Source organism: Leopardus geoffroyi, chromosome C1 (assembly GCF_018350155.1).
Source record: "Leopardus geoffroyi isolate Oge1 chromosome C1, O.geoffroyi_Oge1_pat1.0, whole genome shotgun sequence".
NCBI classification, from domain to species: Eukaryota; Metazoa; Chordata; class Mammalia; order Carnivora; family Felidae; genus Leopardus; species Leopardus geoffroyi.
The window spans coordinates 171,918,959-171,939,771 of NC_059328.1; positions in this window are offsets into that span (position 1 = coordinate 171,918,959).

A 20,813-nucleotide genomic window follows, 5' to 3' on the forward strand; every position below is an offset into this window, starting at 1 on the left:
GTTATATGTTTCAGCAATTCTCTACTATGATATCTTTTAGATATTTTTTTTAAGTACAAAGCAAATATTTACAAAAATATTTTTGGTAAGAATATTCATTTCAATGTTGTTATAGCAATAATGTGGATATAACCTAAATATTCATCATTTTAAAAACCTGGGAATATCTACATCAATACTTCATATACATTTCACATATGCATATATATGTATATTTCATAGATTTGTATGTATGTGAAATATATATGAAATTAAGATATGTTTGCTTATACGTTCATTCACAGCTTACATAATTTTCAGTATTAATCTCTAAAGTACATAAGAATATAATGGCACTGCTATTGCTACATATAAGGAGTGAAACACAGCTCAATATAATATATATATGTGTATGTGTGTATATAAATATATACTTTGTATTAAAAATAACTGAAATTATGTATATGTATAAAAAGGCCTTGAAGAAAAACACATGAGAGGTTTACAGGTGTTAATTATATAATTTTTTACTTTGTCTTTCCTTATATTCTGTTGTACCAATTTTTTGCAGCAATCATATATATATATACCTATTCTTATAAAAACCTGATAAAAGTAAGTTCAATACAAATAAATATCAAACAGCATTTCAGAGGTGTGTTTATAGCAAGACAATCTTGTTTCATTATCATATGAATATAGAGTATTTTCTATCCCAAGCACTTACATAGCTTAGGAAAAAATAAAGACACAAAAAAAGTACATTTTTCTGGGTGATATCATTCTGCTAATCCATCCTTTATTTGTTTTCCAGTAGTGATAATGATGTATGCTAATAATCATACTTTATTTTCTGTCTCTTTTTGAAATACTTTTGTTACTCTTTGTGTGATATCAAGACCTATTTAACAAAATAACAAAATAGTTTATTGATCTTGCAATTTTGATTTTAGAGTCTTGGTGTATGTTTTAAAACCTTATTATATAGATAAATTGACAGGGTTTGATAGACAGGCATTTTCTATTTGTTGGTGTCGTAGAACTGGCTCATATTGATGTGACAGTACACACTTATCTGTGTAGACGTGGATGCATACACACAAACATGGCTTTACATGTCTTGAAAGTGATACAAAGTGAAGTAAAGTTTTGCAGCAGAGAAGAATCATGTTCTTTACCTTTGATAGGATCTATTTTCTCATATGTGAGAATTATTATTTTTAAATGTTTTATTATTGAAGTATTGGCATTCAATATTATTAATTCATATTCTTACTATATATACAGGTATACTTTGGAGGTATTGTGGGTTTGGCTCCAGACCACTATAATAAAGCGAGTCAAATGAATTTTTTGGTTTCTCAATACATACAAAAGTTATATTTACATTATCCTGTAGTCTGTTAAGTGTGTAATAGCATTTTGTCTAAAACACAATGTACATACTTTAAACATATTTTATTGCTAAAAACATACTAACCATCATCTGGACTTTTAGTGAATCCTAATCTTTTTGCTGGTGGAGGGTCTTGTCTCAATGATAGCTGCTGACTGATCAGGGTGGTGGTTGCTGAATGTTGGGTTGGTTGTGGCAATTTCTTAAAATAAGAAGATAATGAAGTTTGCTGTATTGGTTGACTTCCCTTCACAAATGGTTTCACTCTAGCATGAGATGCTGTTTGATAGCATTTTACTCACAGAAGAACTTCTTTTAAAATTGGAGTTAATCTTCTCAAACCCTGCTGCTACTTTAGCAAATGAGTTTATGTAAAATTCGATCTAAACCCTTTGTTGTCATTTCAACAATCTTCACAGCATCTTCACCAGAAGTAGATTCCTTCTCAAGACACCACTCATTTTACTCATCCAAAAGAAGAAAGTCCTCATCTGTCCAAGTTTTATGAGATTGCAGCAGTTCAGTCATATCTTTAGGCTCCACTTCTAATTCTAGTTCTCTTGTTTCTACTGCATCTGCAGTCACTTTCTCCCCTGAAGTCTTGAACCTGTCAAAGTCATTCATGAAAATTGGAATCAACTTCTTCCAAACTCCTGTTAATGACATTTTGACCTTTTCCCATGAATCACACATGTTCTTAATGTTATCTAGAATGGTGAATTCTTTCCAGAAGGTTTTTAGTTTACTTTGCTCGGGTCCATCAGAGGAATCACTGTAGCAGCTATAGCTTTTTGAAATGTTTTTCACAAATAATAAGACTTGAAGATCAAAATGACAACTTGATCCGTGGGCTGTAGAATGAATGTTGTGTTAGCAAGCATTAAAACAATATTAATCTCGTACATCTCCATCAGAGCTCTTGGGCAAATAGGTACATGGTCAATGAGCAGTAATATTTTGAAAAGAATTTTTTTTTTCTGAGCGGATCTCAACAGTGGGCCTAAAATACTTAGCCATATTGTAAACGGATGTGTTGTCATCTAGCCTTTGTGTTCCATTGACAGAGCACAGGCAGAGTAGATTTAGCAGAATTCTTAAGGACCCTAGGATTTTCAGAATGGCAAACAAACATTGGCTTTAAAGTCACCAGTTGTATTAACCTATAACAAAAGAGTCAGTCAGTCCTTTGAAACTCAAGCCAGGCACTGACTTCTCCTCTCTAGCTATGAAAGTACTAGATGACATCTCCTTCCAATATAAGGTTACATTGAAAATCTGTTGTTTAGTGCAGCTACCTTCATTAATGATCTCAACTAGTTCTTCTGGGTAAGTTGCTGCAATTTCTACATCAGCACTTGCTGTTTTATGTTGCATTTTTATGTTATGCAGATGGCTTCTTTCTTTAAAAGTCATGAACCAAACTCTGCTAGTTTCAAACTTCTGCTTTCTTTCTCAGCCTTCATTTAACTGAAGAGAACTAGGGCCTTACTCTGGTTAGTTTTGGCTTGAGGGAATGTTGTGGCTGGTTTGATCTTCTATCCAGACCACTACCACTTTCTCACGTCAGTGATAAGACTGTTTTACTTTCTTATCATTTATGTGTTCACTGGAGAGCACTTGTAATTTTTTTTTCTTTTTTTTAAAGAAGTTTTCCATTGCATTCGCAAGTTGACTATTTGGCACAAGAGGCTTTTAGCCTATCTTGGCATTTTCATACGCTTTCTCCTCTAAGCTTAATAATTTCTAGCTTTCCTTTGAACACTTAGAGGACTACACCCACTTAGAGGTAACAACCCACTACAGGGTTGTTAATTGGCCTAATTCAAATATTGTTGTGTGTCAGGGAATAAGGAGACCCGAGGAGAGGGAGAGAGGGGAATAGCCAGTCAGTGAAACGGTCACAACACATACAGTTATCAATTAAGTTCATTGTTACATGGTCATGGTTTGTGGTGCCCCAAAACAATTACAACAGTAACATCAAAGATCACTGATGACAGATCACCATAACAAATATAATAATAATGAAAAATTTTGAAATATGAGAATTCCCAAAATGTGACACAGATACACAAAGCAAGGAAATGCAAATGCTGTTGGAAAAATGGCACTGTTTTGCTCAATGCAGGATTACCACAAACCTTCAATTTGTAAAAAAAAAAAAAACAAAAAACAAAAAGCAACACAGTATCTGTGAAGCACAACAAAGTGAAGCACAATAAAATGAGGGATGACTGCATTGTATCTGGTTCATACTCGTCTATGTGAGCCTTTTCAATTGTTTCAACCTATAAAAGTCCACTCAATTCAGGAATATTTTGCTCGGTTGCTTAAAACAAAGTGGCTGAGAAGGCAGAATTTAGACCATAAGGTTAATTAGGATACAGTTTGTTGCATGGCACTGAGCATGCCCCTAACCGCAGTCAGTGAAACTACACTGAATATAAAGTACATGCAGTAAAATTGACCACTGAGGACAGGTGCTGATGATACATTTGTTCCATTTGTGAGTGGAGGGCTACAGGGTGGCCTGATATTTATGATGGAGGCTAAATTTATGCTTTGGATGTTATCTACAAATAACATCATAGAAGCTTAAAAATTACAAGTGTGCTGGGCCTCCCTTAACCTCTGAGAGACTCTTACTATCTTTTGTTGCTATAAGAAATCATAATGCAGTATAAATCAAAGTATAACTTACTGATCTTAGTACCTCAGTTTTTTAAGTTTGAGAGTCATAAAACTACATATGAGGCAATGGCAGGATATTGCTTTAAAATATGATGACTGTAGTCGTGTTGAGGATTCAGAAATGAAAACCAACACTTTAAGTATGAATTAGAAATTAATAGTAAAAGCTAACTATAGGCATATAGGATTTTGTGTAACTTTTTTCTTTTCTCTTTTCCTTTCTTCGTTTTGAAAATGTATAATTTTGATGAGAAAGTACAATATACTAAATATAGTTTTAAATCACCAACCAAAAAAGAGATGTGTTTCATTTTAAGGAGTAAGCATCACTCTGATATATTACAGTTAAATAACTGAAAAGTATCAAATTGTGTTTACATTGCGATGAAGACCTACTATATATAATGGGTCCAAATTTGAAAACTTTCAACAAAGCAAATGCTGTTTTTGTAAAATAGTCATTTTTGTTATTAATGTTTAGGTTTTTATATACTACAGATAAAAGGGGGTACATATGTAATGGTATAGGGGAAACACTGATTCTGATAAATACATTAATGTGCTATTAAAATATATATTCCTATATTAATATCAAAGTCAGGAAAGATAACAGTGGTGTAAAGAGATTTTGAATTCCACTAGATTTATTTTACGTTTTATGTTTTAGTAATATGTATTTATAATGTAGAATCAAATTTCTTATCAAAATTAAGCTCATCCTTTTGTCTGAAGTTGCCTGTGGACCCTTCACTGTAACGTAATGATACTTCATAAATGTTTTAAAGAGAAAACCTCTGGGCGTAGAAGCGTTACTCAGAACACCTAAACAAATTAAAACAAGTACTTAAACCAAAAAACAAAACAAAACAAAAAACAAACTGAAACTGGTCATGGACCAATCAGAACCCAATTTGCAAGCATATATTTGAAAGTATAAATGTTATGGTAGTAAAAAAAAAGTGTAAATGGAGAAGTAGGGGGTCTATTTTCATTGCACCATCTGGTGGAATTTTTATGTAATTGTAATAGGAAGAACATGGTTAAAGGCAAACTAAATCAAGTGCCTTTTAATTTTGGTTTCTAGGCTTTGCTTTCTATATAACCTTTATTTTCCTGTATGGCTACTGTCTTCCCCCACCCCTAGTTTTGATTTATGATTGTTTAGTTACTGGCATTTTTTTTGTACAGGATGGATACATTTTTACTTTTTTAATTGCACCCATTCTTAAAGAACCACTCTATTCTGAGATCAATAAGAGTGGATTCCAGTCTCCTAGGACAACTCCCCTGGAATGTCTGAGAACCAGAGATAGAGCATTAGTATTGATTCATGTTATCAAACCAAAGCTTACATTTTCATTCTAATGAAAACTTGTAACAAAAATGTTGGTTTGCCAGACATTGCCATTTAGATGTTCCTTGTCTCTGACTTTGCTATTTTATTGTGGCTTTCTCATGCAGTCATTTTCCCCTCAAATCCTCAATGTTAGAAATCTCAGTAAAATATTAAAAATACATGCCATTATTATAGTATGTTGTCATTTCAATGGTTATTAAGATACATTGTTCTGTTTTTCTTTTACTCATTTTCTTAGAAAAATTAGAGAATATTTCAGAAGGGAAAAACATAATTGGGCAAAACTTAGCCTGATTTTTTATTTTATAACTAGAACAGAGAGTTAGTTCACATCAATATTGCATAGTCATTAAAATCATGTATTCTGCAATCAGCAGGTTGACCCTGACCCTGGCTCCGTCACTCACGAACTGTTTGGTGTTGGACAAGTTTCCTAACCTCTCTGTCTCTTTTTTTATTTTTCCAATTTGTAATTTGTGTATCATAATGGTATTTTTCACAGGATTAATGTGAGGATTAGTTATTATATGTGAAAACGTAGCTGGCACTTACTTGTTCCATACTTCAGAACTGTTAGCTTTCTTTTTTTTTTATTTTTTAATGTTTACTTATGTTAGAGGGAGAGCGCATGAGCAGGAGAGGGGCAGAGAGACAGAGACAGAATCTGAAGCCGGCTGCAAGCTCCGAGCTGTGAGCTGTCAGCACAGAGCCTCATGCGGGGCTCGAACTCAGGAGCAGTGAGATCATGTCCTGAGCTGAAGTCAGACGTTCAACTGACTGAGCCACCCAGGTGCCCATTTTTCTTTTTTCTTTCTTTTTTATTTTTAAACACATTATTTTTTTTAAAAAAACACATTCTTATTTTTTTTTTAATGTTTATATATTTTCGAGAGACAGAGAGACAGGGCATGAGTGGGTGAGGAGCACAGAGGGAGACGCAGAATCTGAAGCAGGCTCCAGGCTCTGAGCTGTCCGCGCAGAGCCTGATGCGGGGCTCGAACCCATGAACCACAATTTCATGACTGAGCCAAAGCTGGATGCTTAATCAACTGAGCCACCCAGGTGCCCCTTGGAACCATTAGCTTTCTTATTCTTTGCAAATGGCAAGATTTCATTCCTTTTTCTTTTCATCATTGAGTGTGTGTGTGTGTGTGTGTGTGTGTGTGTGTGTATATATACACACACACACACACACGCACGCACACACACATATATATATACTGCATCTTCTGTATCCATTCATCAGTTGATGGGCATTTGGGCTTTTTCCATAATTTGGCTGTTATTGACAGTGGTGCTATAAATATTGACTACTTGTGCCCCTGTGAGTCAGCACTCCTGTATCCCTTGGGCAGATTCATAGTACTACTATTGCTGGGTTGTAGGTTAATTCTATTTTTAATTTTTTGAAGAACTTACACACTGTTTTCCAGAGTGGCTGCACCAGTTTATATTCCCACAAACAGTACAAAAGTGTTCCCCTTTCTATTGAAGAAGAGGGGAGGAAGCAGGGAGGGTAAAGAAAACTAGCTTTCTTTAGGGGTTAGACTTAAACTTCTTTTTTTTAAGTTCCAGACATCAAAAATATTGTGCATTTTTTTCTATTGGTTCTTGCCCCCCTCCTTTTTTGTCTTTAAAAGGGTAAAATACAGGAGCACCTGGGTGGCTCAGTTGGGTAAGCATCTGACTTCGAGTCAGGTCATGATCTCACGGTTTGTGGGTTCAAGTCCCGCATTGGGCTCTGTGCTAACAGCTCAGAGCCTGGAGCCTGCTTCGGATTCTGTGTCTCCCTCTCTCTCTGCCACTCCCCCAGTTGCGCTCGGTGTCTCTCTCTCTCTCTCTCTCTCTCAAAAAAAATAAACATTAATTTTTTTTAAGAAAAGGATGAAATACACATATACATAGGCTTTCTTAGCTTTCTGAACAAACCTTAATCTTTAGATTTTTCAAAAAATCTAAATCCCATGGAAAAAGTAATACATCAAAATCTGAAATAAAAATTCAGTTTCCACCAAGAAAGAATGATGGCTCCAAGCAGGGAGTGTGTGGGCACAGAGGTCCTGAGATCTAAATAGAAGCCGAACAAGTGACCTTGATTTCATCAAATCATAGCTGATTCTTCTGCTTCAATGTCATCAAATTAGTAAAGCATGACAGTTAAAAACATCAACTTTGTGGGTTCAAATCTTAGCCTTATTGTTTATTAGCTGAGGGATACCAGGCAAGTTACTTAACTTGTCTGAGCTGCTTACTCCTCATCTATAAAACACCATCCTCAGAAATGGGTTGTAAAATTGAATATCCAGGTAGGAGATGTGGGACAATATCTAGCATATCATAATTTCTCAGTATTTAAGATTATTAGCACACACCAACATAAAATGATTATATATTTTTAGATATTATTACTTATGAAAAACAGCCTTTTAAAAAACTAATCTTTCATTCATTTGAATAGTTCATTTTAAAAAATTTAAAGAAAATTTTGACACCTGTAACTATATAATATCTCTCAGTGTCACTACATTCTTAGAAAAATGTCCCTGGGTAATTAATTTCAAGGAATATTGCTGAGTGTGCATAGCACCGTCTTTTACAGCACTTTTGAGAATAATTAAATACAGCTCAGAGACAGGTTTTCTTACCACAGATTTATATTAATACATTAATTAACATAAAATATCATTAATTTAGTGCTTGGCAAATGACACTGAGAACCCTCCATTTTACGTCCTGCCAAGTTTCTCATCTCTTGGGGATTTCTCACTTCCTTATCAATGACTAAATATGAAGCAAATCTCTTCTGCTCTCCTGGAATCAATCTTTTTCTAAGTAGCCTTACCTGCCCACTTGGATTTCCAAGTTTCAGGTGGATAGAATTTTGTCAATGTACCCCTAGAAAAGAAATGATTATTGTTTTTCCTCATGTATTGGTCATATTTTCCTGTTTATTCCTTGGTGTCCTGGGATCTATACCTTTATTATCATAATATCATTTGAAGACCTTTTGCTAATCAGGTGTCAGACTCCTTTTCCAGACGTACCTCCGATAGAACTTGCTTATGAGTTTTGAGTTTTCTTTAACATATGCAATTAAATTGGTACCAAAATATTAAATAGAGCTGTGTGATATTTAACCATCAAAAATCTAGTCCCCTCGTCAGTGAATACTCTATCAACAATAGGAATGCAAGATGTAGTTAAAAGTGTAGGGGTGTGTGCGGTAACTGGGATTAAATTCATCCCTAGAATCAGGAGATTGGTGTTTAAGTCTGTATCCATCACTTACTTTGTCATCTTTGGCAAGTCATTTAATCTCACCGAGCTTCAGTTTCCTCACAGGTTAAAGGTGGCAATATCTACTCAAAAGTAATTTTAGGGCAAAGATGTCTCAAAACATGGTTTGTGAAACTTGGCAGATTTCAGAGACACTTTCATGAAAATTTGAGGTCAAGACTCTTTTCATAAAAATACTAAGACATTATTTGCCCTTTTTACTCCCACTCTCTCAAAATGTACAGTGGAATTCTCCAGTGTCTCTATGACATGTAATATCACAATAAGACTGAAAGTAGAAGCGTATATGAGAACCCAACTGTCTTCTAGTCAGCCAGAAATTAAAGCTGTTGTAAAAAATGTAAACTAATTTCATCATTATTACTATTTAATTAAAAAACAGTCTTTTCAATTAAATTATATTGTGTTATTCTTTAATGAGTTTATTGTTATTTTAAATGAACTAATAAACATTTTAAGCATTTACCAGTTTTAATTTTGAATATGGCAAATATTGATACAGTTCCCATAAACAGAAGTTCTTTGGAGTTCTCAATAATTTTGGAGTGCAGGGGGTCCTGAGACCCTGCTGAGAACTGTTGTTTTCTAAAGACTAAATGAGATATTATCCCATGGAGTAATACCTACACAGAATAGGCATTCAGTAAATCTTTTTAAAAAAGACATTGGCTGGGATCTGGCAAGATATAGTAATTTTATTATGCTGTATTTCCTGTCTTTAAAATTTGTTAAGTGATACGATGTAAAGGTACAAAAGAGAGAACAGAAATATAAATAATTCCTGTATTTCATAGAGGTTGGCCTATATAAATATTATGATGAGATTTTGACCAAGCAAAAAATAAAAACACTTCAGGTTTTGTTATTTCCCCCTGGGAATGCTAGGGTGCCACAAGATGTAAATTCCTCTTAGGATAGAGTCGGTTTTACACACAACAAAGGGATGCTCAGATTGTATAACAAATGAGAAATGTTAAAAAGTAGTATAGATTATCCACTCCCATTATTTTTATTTTATACAATTACTTAGTATTCAATTCATTCGTCTGGCTGTTCATTTATTTGTCATTTTAATCAACCAATATGCATTAATGACATACTGTACGGCAAGCGCTGTGATAATTTCTGGCATGCAGTGATGCAGGAGACCTAATTCCTGCCCTCTTTAACATTACAGTTAGGCCAGAAATAACAACAACATAAAAGGAAAATGTCACCAAGAGTAAGCTATAGATTCTCTAACTTGCTGCCAAATTTAAAAATAGAAGACAGAGCTTTCTTCCCAGTTATACCTCTGGAAACCACGAATATCATGAAAAAACCAATATGGGTAAGCATTGGGATTAAATGAGAAGGAACAGAATGATGGTAGGCTAGCAAATAATGTGCGTTTGAAAAGCGTAAACACGTGAAATGAAATTATGACTGAAAAGATCCTGTGTGTTTGCAATAATTAGCCAGGTGTGGCGCTGACAGTGTTTGACAGAATTATCTATAGAACAGAAAGGGAAACTTTGCAGAGGTTTCTAATTTAAATAGAACAGCTACTCTGTGTAGGGAAAAGTGTAAATAGGGAACAGTGTAAATAACAGCTGGCAGCAGTTATGTGTCTCAAAAATCCAAATACTGTTTTGCTTTTGAATATAGGTTAAAGTGGATCTGATATGCCAGTGCTTTTTTTAGGATCTGGAGTCCTAGAATTCTGTAGAAAAAGAGACTAGTGTGATTTTGTACTCTGCAGGAGGTAGGCGCTCGTGGTTTATTGATTTGGTGAAGCTTCCATAAACTACTGGGAAAATATTATTTCAGAACCATTTTATAGATTCAGCCTATTTCTTTTCCTGTATCAGTTTTTTGAGGCCCATTCCTGTTCTTGTTAATAGGAAGAGTAAGCCTATCACCATGTCTATAACTTAGTGATATTATCACACAGTGCGGAAAGGTAGTGCCCCTTGAAAAGCACTTGAAAATTTTGTGCCTATTCTCCTTCCACTTACAATGAACAGTATTCCTAGAATAACAAGTTCTAATCTATGAGAGAATGTGATTCTACATATAGACCACTTATTATTCAAATAGGATATGCAATCTCAGGTTCTCTTAGAATTTTCAGGCATATTGTTATTTTGTAGTTTGTTGCTCCTGTAAATATGTGATTCTCAGTGATCGATATATATTTTGCCCACTAATGTTTAGTAAGCAGCACTTTGAGGATCTTATATTACTTTAGGAAACGCCTTTAATTTTGATAATTTCCCAGTTTAAGATGGAGAATAATTGGCATTATGTGTGTTTGCCTGGGGAATTTGGAAACTGCTCTTTTGCAGATTATAACACCTATTATTTCAGAAAACCAAGTCAACAATCATACTGGTGTCGAAGATTCTCTACATTGGAAGGAAATTAAAAATTCCTCTAGCTTAACAATTCACATTTTGCTTGATACTATTATTAAACGTGTTCGATGACGGTGAATTCACTAATGTCTAAGACTCCCAATTCCATCTTGTGATGTCTCTGGTTGTCATAACTTACAGACTCAGCAGCTGGCAGTTTCCCTGTAACTTCAGTGAGTTGTGTCTTTGCTTTGCTTTCTAGTAGTACTATTCCACCAGTTCCCAAAAAGTGGTCCAGAACATCCTTGGAAGTTTTGATATTCACATAATGAAGAAAAATCAATTTTTCTCTCTCTGACATTTTTATTGCCATATAGTTGGCAAATAAAACTTCAGTGTTTCGTTTTCTTGCTACTTGCCATATTTATAAATCCATGCAAGTCTTTTGTAGTAGTCCCCAATCACATGCATGTATTTTCAGAATTTGTCATTTAAAAAAAATCAGTGTCCACTGGAAATCTTAGTAACTCTACTACATATTTTTAAAAGTAACATCTTGTCCTTATCTGGCTTGGGATAAAAAGTGATTATTATTTTGTTTGTTTGGAATTATAGGTGTTTTATTTTTTTCTTCTAGCCTCATAAAATAGACACAGACCTAGAAACCTCATATAATAGACACAGACCTTTGTCCCTTAACAGTTGAAGCTCATATTTGCTTATATATGCTCCCTGCCCTCTCTTATAAAGGAGTTTGTTTCTGTATTATAACAGAATTTATTACCTTTAAACAATAATTTCTATGAAAACATTTTTCCCACTTGTAGGCGAATAAAAATATTGTAACATATATTTCATAATTATGATATAATTTAACCGAGATTCTCCAACACACTAACTTAATTTATTTTCCTGATGTTTAAGAGCCACTGGAATAATATCTCATGCCTGGTTACTCAGGAACACTGCATGGGAGTATACAATGTAACCTTTGCTAATAGGCATTAAATGCAATTAGGTTCTACCTGGGAATCCTGGTAAAAATATCAAGTAAGGGATTTTTTTTTCATTAAGTACTCAGTATGTTATTTCCATGGTGCAGGTGTGTTTTCTATTATTTTTGTTGTTTTTAAAACTCAAATACTATTTTTCAGATGCCTAAAGATGCCAATAGAGTGATAGTTGACCTACCTTGCTTTCTTTCCTTTTCTTTCTTTCTTTTTCTTTCTTTCTTTCCTTCTTTCCTTCTTTCTTTCCTTCTTATTCAGCTCCCACTTTTTCTTCCACCACTTTCTTCTGCCAAATTAAAAGCTTGGAGATCTCATTTAGAATGTGGTTACTTTAAGATAATATTCAACATAGCAGTTGTGTATTAATTATCCCCTCACCTGTAGGTGTCATCCCTGAATACTTTTATTTAATATACAAAGCAATTTCTTTGCCTTAATTGAAGAAAATTAATGAAAAATTATATTCTTTTTTCATAATACAATATGGACATACTAAAATATTAAACGCATGCACCTTTCAATGAGTCTTTTTTGAATGGTTTAGTGAATGAGTTACAATCATTCAGTTTAGAAAGTATGTTAATAAGCTTATATTAATATATTAAGATTATCTGTTCTTTTATATGAATCCTGAAAGCAAACTTTTTCTTGTAACTCTAATTTTGTTGGATTATTAGCAGAGCTGCAATTGTAAATGGCTGGTACTCATTTTCCTTTTTTTATTGGATTTTTTAAATGTTTATTTATTTGAGAGAGAGAGAGCAAATGGGAGAGGGGCAGAGAGAGAAGGAAACAGAATCTGAAGCAGGCTTCAGGCTCCGAACTATCAGCACAGAGCCCGATGCGGGGCTCGAACTCACGAACTATGAGATCATGACCTGAGCCAAAGTCAGATGCTTAACCGACTGAGCCACCCAGGTGCCCCTGTATACTCATTTTCCTATCGCCACATGAAATAATTGCTATTGCTATACTTTCCAGAGGCAATGTAATGTGCTTTTCTGTTATCATCTTGCAATCCAAATGTATAATTGCTAGTTCTCCTTGATCCTTTATACAATTTCTACTTTCAACAATATTGAATATTCAATATTTCAACAATATTGTTGTTCCACCCCAAAGAATATTTAAAGATAGAGCATGTGTTACTTGCATTTGTGTATACAGCAAATACAGTAGCCTTTATTACTCTCAAATTCAAAGAAAGGAACGTTGTTACCCTTCAGCTAACCATTGTCCACTCATGATTCCCTACCACTCCTCTCCCTGCCCCTGACTTGTGGGAATTCAATTCCCTTTCCTTCCTTTGTGGTTTAGGCAGAAGTATGTGTCATAATTTACTAAAAGGCTCTAGGCAAGCATTTCCATTGGAGACGGATTGGGGTACAGAGGGAGAGGGAGAAGAGGGAAAGGAGCAGACTGAGGACCTTAGGAAAAAATGGTTTTCTATTTTCTCACAGGGAATGATCATTTTTTTTTAAGTTTGTTTATTTATTTATTTATTTATTTATTTATTTATTTATTTATTTTGAGAAGAGGGAGAGAGAGAGAGACAGACAGACAGGGCGTAAGCAGGGGAGGGGCAGCGAGAGAGGGGGAGAGAGAATCCCAGGCAGGCTCTGTACTGTCAGCACTGAGCCCAACATGGGGCTCAATCACACAACTCTGAGATCATGACCTGAGCTGAAACCAAGAGTCAGACCCCTAACCAACTGAACGACTCATCCGCCCAAAAATATAATCACTTTTGTAGGTAATGCTCTGGGCCACAGTGAGCATAGTTATTCTGAGATAACTAAGCCAAAATGCTTAGGGTGACAGAAAGAAGGAGCCTGCATCCTTGACAACATATTGTCCTATGAACCATCCCTAGAGCTGCTCTTAGTACTTACTGTTTCTGTGAAATAATAAATCACTTTATTGTTTTAAGATATTTTGATTTAGGTCTTCTGATACAATAAGACACCCAACTCTTTTCATCATATAAAGTTCTTAATTTCTGTGACCCTATTCATTCACCCATGATCAGAACTTCCACTTTGTTTAAATATCTTTCCCTTAAACATCTTCCCTTTGAACTTCAGTAAATTTATTTTTATTTCTTCTTATCCCTATTACATGTGGAGAAGATGAGAGACACTAAAAAGTAAAGGAATGATAAATTGGAAGGAGGGATTTGTAGTGATTATAGCACTCTACTTCAATTATAGTTAATAGTGTTGACTCTGTGAAGAACATTATGGAAATCAAGAAATAGAAAGCAATGGATTTTTATCTTTTTCAAATCACTAGCCAATATGCTACGTGCATATCATACTAAATATATATTATTTTCTAGAAATGGGTATATAACTTCCCAGAACTATATTAAATAAAAAATATAATATTAAAAAGTATTTGAACATGTTTATAGACCACAAACTCAGTAATACAAGAAATACTACTTTTAAAATTTTTCTGAAAACCAAGCTTAATCTCTGTCTTGGGTCTCATTGCTCTTGGTGGCAAACACTTTCTAATGTCTTCCATGAATATTTGTTGATAATACAGTGTATTTTAGAAATAAATGGAGTCAAATTCAGACTTTTTTCTCTTTACCTTTTTTTCCCCCTGTTGTAAACACTGTGTTCCTATAAACTTTCATGATAATTGTGATATTTCATGAAGGAATATATCCACACTCATTCTGTACTGGCATTTTGTGAGAAATAAAATTACCAAACCATGAATGTTAGTCACTAGCACCTGTTCACATTGGCCCTTGTCAGTAGATCCATCATCCGTCATGTGCTCTTGGTGATACTCACTTGCCTTCCCTTAACAGGATTTCCCAATCCACTTGAGTCACTGGCTTCTCATCAGTGTCTCCAATATTCTTCTCGTGGTCCAAGGGACAGTTTACTGCCTTTCCTTCATGCAGGATATTTGAGGATATCAACAAGGCCTTTCTGTGTCTAACAGCTCACGCAGTGGTCTTATTCTAAACCAGAACTCAATACCTGTATATAGGTAAGGCTGTCTCCTGTTCTTTTTGAGATCCAGAATTATGTTTTGAGAAGGGAAGAGATATATAACATGCTCCTAAATATTTAGAAAACTTGAAAGCAAAGTAAGTACAGCATATGAGGTAAGTTGAGTATTCTTATTTATCATGGACATATTAAAATACAGCTAAGTGTAGACTTTCAGTACATTGCCAGCACTAGAAGCATCCACTTGAAATGCATGTTTCCTAAGAGTTAGAACTGCCAATGATAGTTTAAGTAGAGATTTATCCTCCCTCTCTCATCGCTACCACATCTCGATCTTATTCAGCTCCTTTTTTTATTCACCCACACAGATGCATCTTTAAGATGCTTTTCATTACAACCAGATCTTCATGACTAAGCCCTGCTTATAAAGAAATCAGAAAAAGCAGTCTCACTTGGACATCCAGGAAAGATTTGAATTTGCAGGTTTTTTTTTTTTTCATGGTAAATAGATCAAGTAAGTACACAGCCCTCTATTTAGTATTCCTTAAAAGTAAAATATGATGCTTATGTATTTGACTCTAACCTATGTTTCAAGTAAAAAAAAAAATTAAACTCTTAGGGATAGTCTCAATCCCATTTCTTACCTGAATGATTTTTAAAATATTCCTAACAAGGGGCACCTGAGTGACTAAGTTAAGCGTCTGACCTCGACTGATGTCATGATCTCATGATTCGTAGGTTTGAGCCCTGCAACGGGCTCTCTACTGTCAGTGCACAGCCCACTTCAGATCCTCTGTCCTCCTCTCTCTCTGCCCCTATCCCCTCTCAAAACTAAATAAATATTAAAAAAAAAGAAAAAAATATTCCTAACAAATTAATGTGACCAGGATACCTCTGGTCAAATTACCTTTTATAGTCCTATAGTTTCTTAAATCTCATCTTGCATTTTTTTTATCTCAGGGAAAAATATGAGAAAAGATATGACTGTTAATTCTAGTTATCCAGTAAATGACATCATCACCTATGTGTACTTTTCTCAGAAATATAGTTCTTATTACAGCAAATGGAACTTTGAAAATATTATAAATTCCTGGAAAAATATTTGTTCAAAAATTATACTTGCTAGATCTTTATTTTTGTTATTAGTTTGCTTGGAATGCACCTTGAAAGAGATAATGGAACTGGTGTTGGGCATTATTACTGATCATTTCTGCCCCGGAAAAGAAAGATTTAAAAAAACAAAACACCTTTCTTCCTTTAAAGCAAATGTTTGATTTGAGGCAAAACCTGAATCCAACTGGTCATCTATAGCTGTTAGGGTATGGTAATATTTGAACTTTGCATTATAGTTTTTTGAGCATAGCACCTGAATTCTTAGTATTTCTGTGTCCTGAGATTTCTACCTCATTGCTTATAAAAAAAAAAAAAAAAAAAAAAAAAAAAAAAGGACCTGGATTACTGACGCTATTCCTGATTTGGGCCAGCATCTACTCCATGCAATTTCTGAGAACATCTTGTTTTTTGGAGCCTAAATACTTAGTGCTTGTATCATCTGATAGCTATCTTCCTGAGATACACACCTACACTGGTTTGCCTGTAGTCTCTGGAGCAACAGAGGAAACACACATTATTTTCTACACAAGTCTACTTGTGGACAACTATATACCTTCTTGCTATTCACTGAGTTTTTTCCCTCTCACTATTGCTATTCCTTTGTTTTTCAATCAGCCCTACCTGAAATATTTGCAGGCTTCTCACCATTTTTCATAGTATGTTGTTGACACTTTAGTACTACTCTAAATGTAGATTAATATAGAGACATGAAGTTAGGTGGTTTAATGCAAATAAATTCTTCAAAATATGGAAGGGGACTTATCTTTTCTGTTAGAAAATCTCTTACTTTTCTTTCTATTCATATAAAAATAAAAAATAACCTCAATGTCTTTGCACCTGTATGAGTAATCAAGTGCCACGATAATGCTGAGTAACAAGCCACTATGAAATTTCATCAGCATAGAACAATAAACATTGATTAATTGCACATTTGGAGTCAGCTGGGGATTGGTGAGATGCTTCTGCTCATCAAGACTGGGCTTGATCAAAATTGTAGAGGTTGACTGGCTATTGGCTGATGTAGGTTGCTGGGGTGACCATAATAGTCAGCTTTTTACTCCATAATTTATTTTCTTTTGAGATAAATTGGGACCTGTTTTGGCTATTCCTGATATATTCACAGAAGTGTGACAAACCCACAAGAGCATAAGAAGGCAAGTGCAAATGTGTAAGCATTTTTCAAGCCACTGCACATACATTTACTAACATCCCACTATCTAAAGGAGTTCACATAGCTAGGCCTACAATTAGAATGAGAGAACACTACAAAGTTACATAGCAATAGCAGAGGATGCAGAGAAAGTGAAACTTTGAGGCCAGTTTTGTAGTCTGTATATAAATGCTTATATCAGAAAACATCAAGAGAGTCTGTACATTCAGGTCTGTACCAGAAGCTCTGGAAAGTTGAAAAAGGAGACTAAAACATACTTTCTACAACAGACAAGCTCATATTTATTGTTTACGTTGATGATAAGTTTCAAAAACTGGTTATTACCATTTTCATAAGCCACTGACCTATTACATGCCTGCCAATAGTTGACCTAAATTTCAGCTTGCTTGCAATTTTACCATAAGCCGTTCTGAGAGGGGGCGGGGAAAGGAATTCAAAACTACCAGGTGTTCAGTTAAACTCAGAGTTGAACAAACATAGGCCTAAAAAACTTTATGCCATAAAGAGTTAATGACTCTGAAATATTGTTAAATATTTTTAGAATGGTTCTAAATCTGTTCCTAATTTTTTAAGTTTTCTAATTTATAGGCTAGCAGTGTAAGGATATTTATGAGATAAATCTAGAAGCATGATTTCTTCTCCCTCTCCCTCTTGCTGCTCCCCCTCCCCTGCCCCACTTGTAGATTAGGGAGGAAGAGTCAGTCGCCATCCTGCAAAGGCAGTGGGCAAGCTGGTGTCTGAGCCAGAAAGACAGGTTATACCCCAGGGTTCCAGGGAATTTCAGTGACATTTGTGTCTCCAAATACTGAGGTAGGCATCTAGGTTTTATTGTTAGTCTCAGCTTATAAGTAAATAATATTTCATTTTTCACATTTTGTAATGTGAGCATTAAGGGTAAACAATACATGATATAGAAAATGTTTCATCTCAAAGAGGAACATATTGATGTAAAATTAGCAACAATTTTAGTTGTCCTCCCAGAAGAATGCTTCATTTTCCTAAACAGTATGAGAGACATGCACATTTCTGTGTCCACCAAGGATGACCTCAGAATATTGGAAATATAAAATTCTTTTCTGAGCACAGTATTTGAAAGAGAGTGGATCTAAAAAAGGTGACAATAGATGTCAAGCAGTCAAGTATAGATTATAAATAAAGGTCCTTGGAAATCTTGCCTTTGAATGGTGATTTTTTTTTTTGATGTGTCATTTTTATTTTGTTTGAACGTTATTTTATCTTGTAGATGATTTGAAAATGCCTTGCTATTGATTTTTACCTACAATATATGGCAGATAGGAGTTTAAATATACTATATCCAGCCATTTAAAATGCTATATTAATTTTTTAAGATGTTTTAAAGATTAAAATTAATTAGAAGCCATATATCTAATAAATATCAGCAATAGTAGCCACCAGAGTTGCTCCAAACTTACAGTGAAAGCTTTGTACCTAAATATTTTTAATCAACTCTTTTTTGGGGAATCATTTAGGTAAAATAATATCCTCAAGTTTTCAGTGTTAGATTGAGAAATCTTGACAAATATAGATATTCATGTAATTGTCACCCAAATCAGTAAATTCATTATAGACATTACCCTAGAAAGTTCCTTCATGAATACGTGCATTTAATTTTCTACCCCAAGTAACCGCTGTTTTCTACTAAGCTATTACTATAGCTTAGAATTTCATATATGTATGTAATCCTTTTCCTTAAATCATATACTATTTTTGGGATTGACCTACTTTGTTTTCTTATATAAATAGTTTATTTGTATCATTAACATTTTCATTTGTAAATATATTCCTATTAGCATTCCCATGTTGATGAGTACATGGATTGTTTCCAATTTTCTCTATTATTAATAAAGCTGTTATTAACATTCTTACACTAGTCTTCTGTGGACATATGTTTTCATTTCTCTCTTGCTAAATAAATAACAGTGAATTATAACTCATATCTCAGTTATCAGAAACTGCCAAATAATTATCCAAAGTGATTATATTTTATAATTCCAACAGGAAAATCTGTATGCTCCAGTTACTCCACATCCTTGGCATTATCAATTTTTTTAAATATTTATTTATTTTGGGAGAGCTCAAGCAGGGGAGGGACAGAGAGAGGAGAACAGAGGACCTGAAGTGAGTTCTAAGCTGACAGGCTGACAGCAGGGAGCCCGATGTGGGGCTCAAAGTCAGGAACCATGAGATCACGACCTGAGCCCAAGTCGGGCTCTCAACCTACTGAGCCCCTAGGTGCTCCTCAGTTTTAAAAATTAGTGGGTATAAAGTGGGATATCATTTTGGTTTTAATTTGATTTTCTCTGATGACTAACAAAGAAATATTCTTGTTGCAACAACTTGCCAACTGTATGCATTGTGAATATTTCCCCCTAGGTTGCTGTTGCCTTTTCATTTCCTTTTAGAGTCTTTCAAAAAACAGATATTTTTAATTTTTAAAAAAGTTTAATTTGTTATTTTTTTATTTAATAATTTCATTCTTTTTGAGTCTTAAGAAATCTTAAGTCTTACACCAAGGTTTCAAATATTACTTCCATTGGTAACTTGTTCCTGGAACTTTTATGCTTTTTATGTTTTGGTCTATGATATCTTTTGAGAAATTTTTGTGTTTTTGTGTTTGGTTTGAAGTAAAAGTTCAAAATTTTGTTTTCCATATAGATATCTAGTTATTCGAACATCATTTATTGAAAACATAATCTTTTATGATTATATTACTATCAGTACCTGTGTCAAAAATCAATTGATCATATATGTTTAGGTCTATATCTGGATGATGTATTCTGCTCTATTATTTGTCTTTCCTTATGCAAACAAAAATGTTCTTTACTCAGGTAGCTTTAAAGAAAAACTTGGAAAAGTAGTAGAGACCCCTCTTACCGTGTTCCAACCTGGCCCCCCAAAGTTTTAGTTATTTTAGCTCCTTTGGATTTCCATATAAATTTTACATTTGTTTTACCACAAATCTGAATAAAGGATTGATCGGACTTCAATTTCTGGAGAAGTACAGAGAGTAACAGAACATTTTTATTCTCCCACATGAAACAACCAAGAAAAACAAAAACAAAAACAAAAACAAAATACATGGAACAACAGTTGGAAAGACCTGACTATCGGGCAGTGAAGAGGGGTGATCCTGCAAGGATGGGAAACAAATGAGGGGATCTCTGACTGTCTAAGTCATAGCCTTAAAAGGTCTCTCAGGCAATGGTGTGAGGAGGGGAACACAGGGTGGAAACCAGTGGACTCCCTGAGTTGAGGACATGGAGCTAAGAGTTTGGGAAGAACAAGGTGACTATAGTTCATACGACAGAATATTGGAAAAGAAAGAGCTATATGGAGAGAGTTCTGGAAATCTGCAGATGGTCCCCCTGGAGTACTCAACTCAGTACTGATTAGTGCATTTGTGTGAGAAAACTACCTGACCTAGGGGGAAAGAACCACCTGAAAGCATTGGAGGTAACACTGCTTAGCAC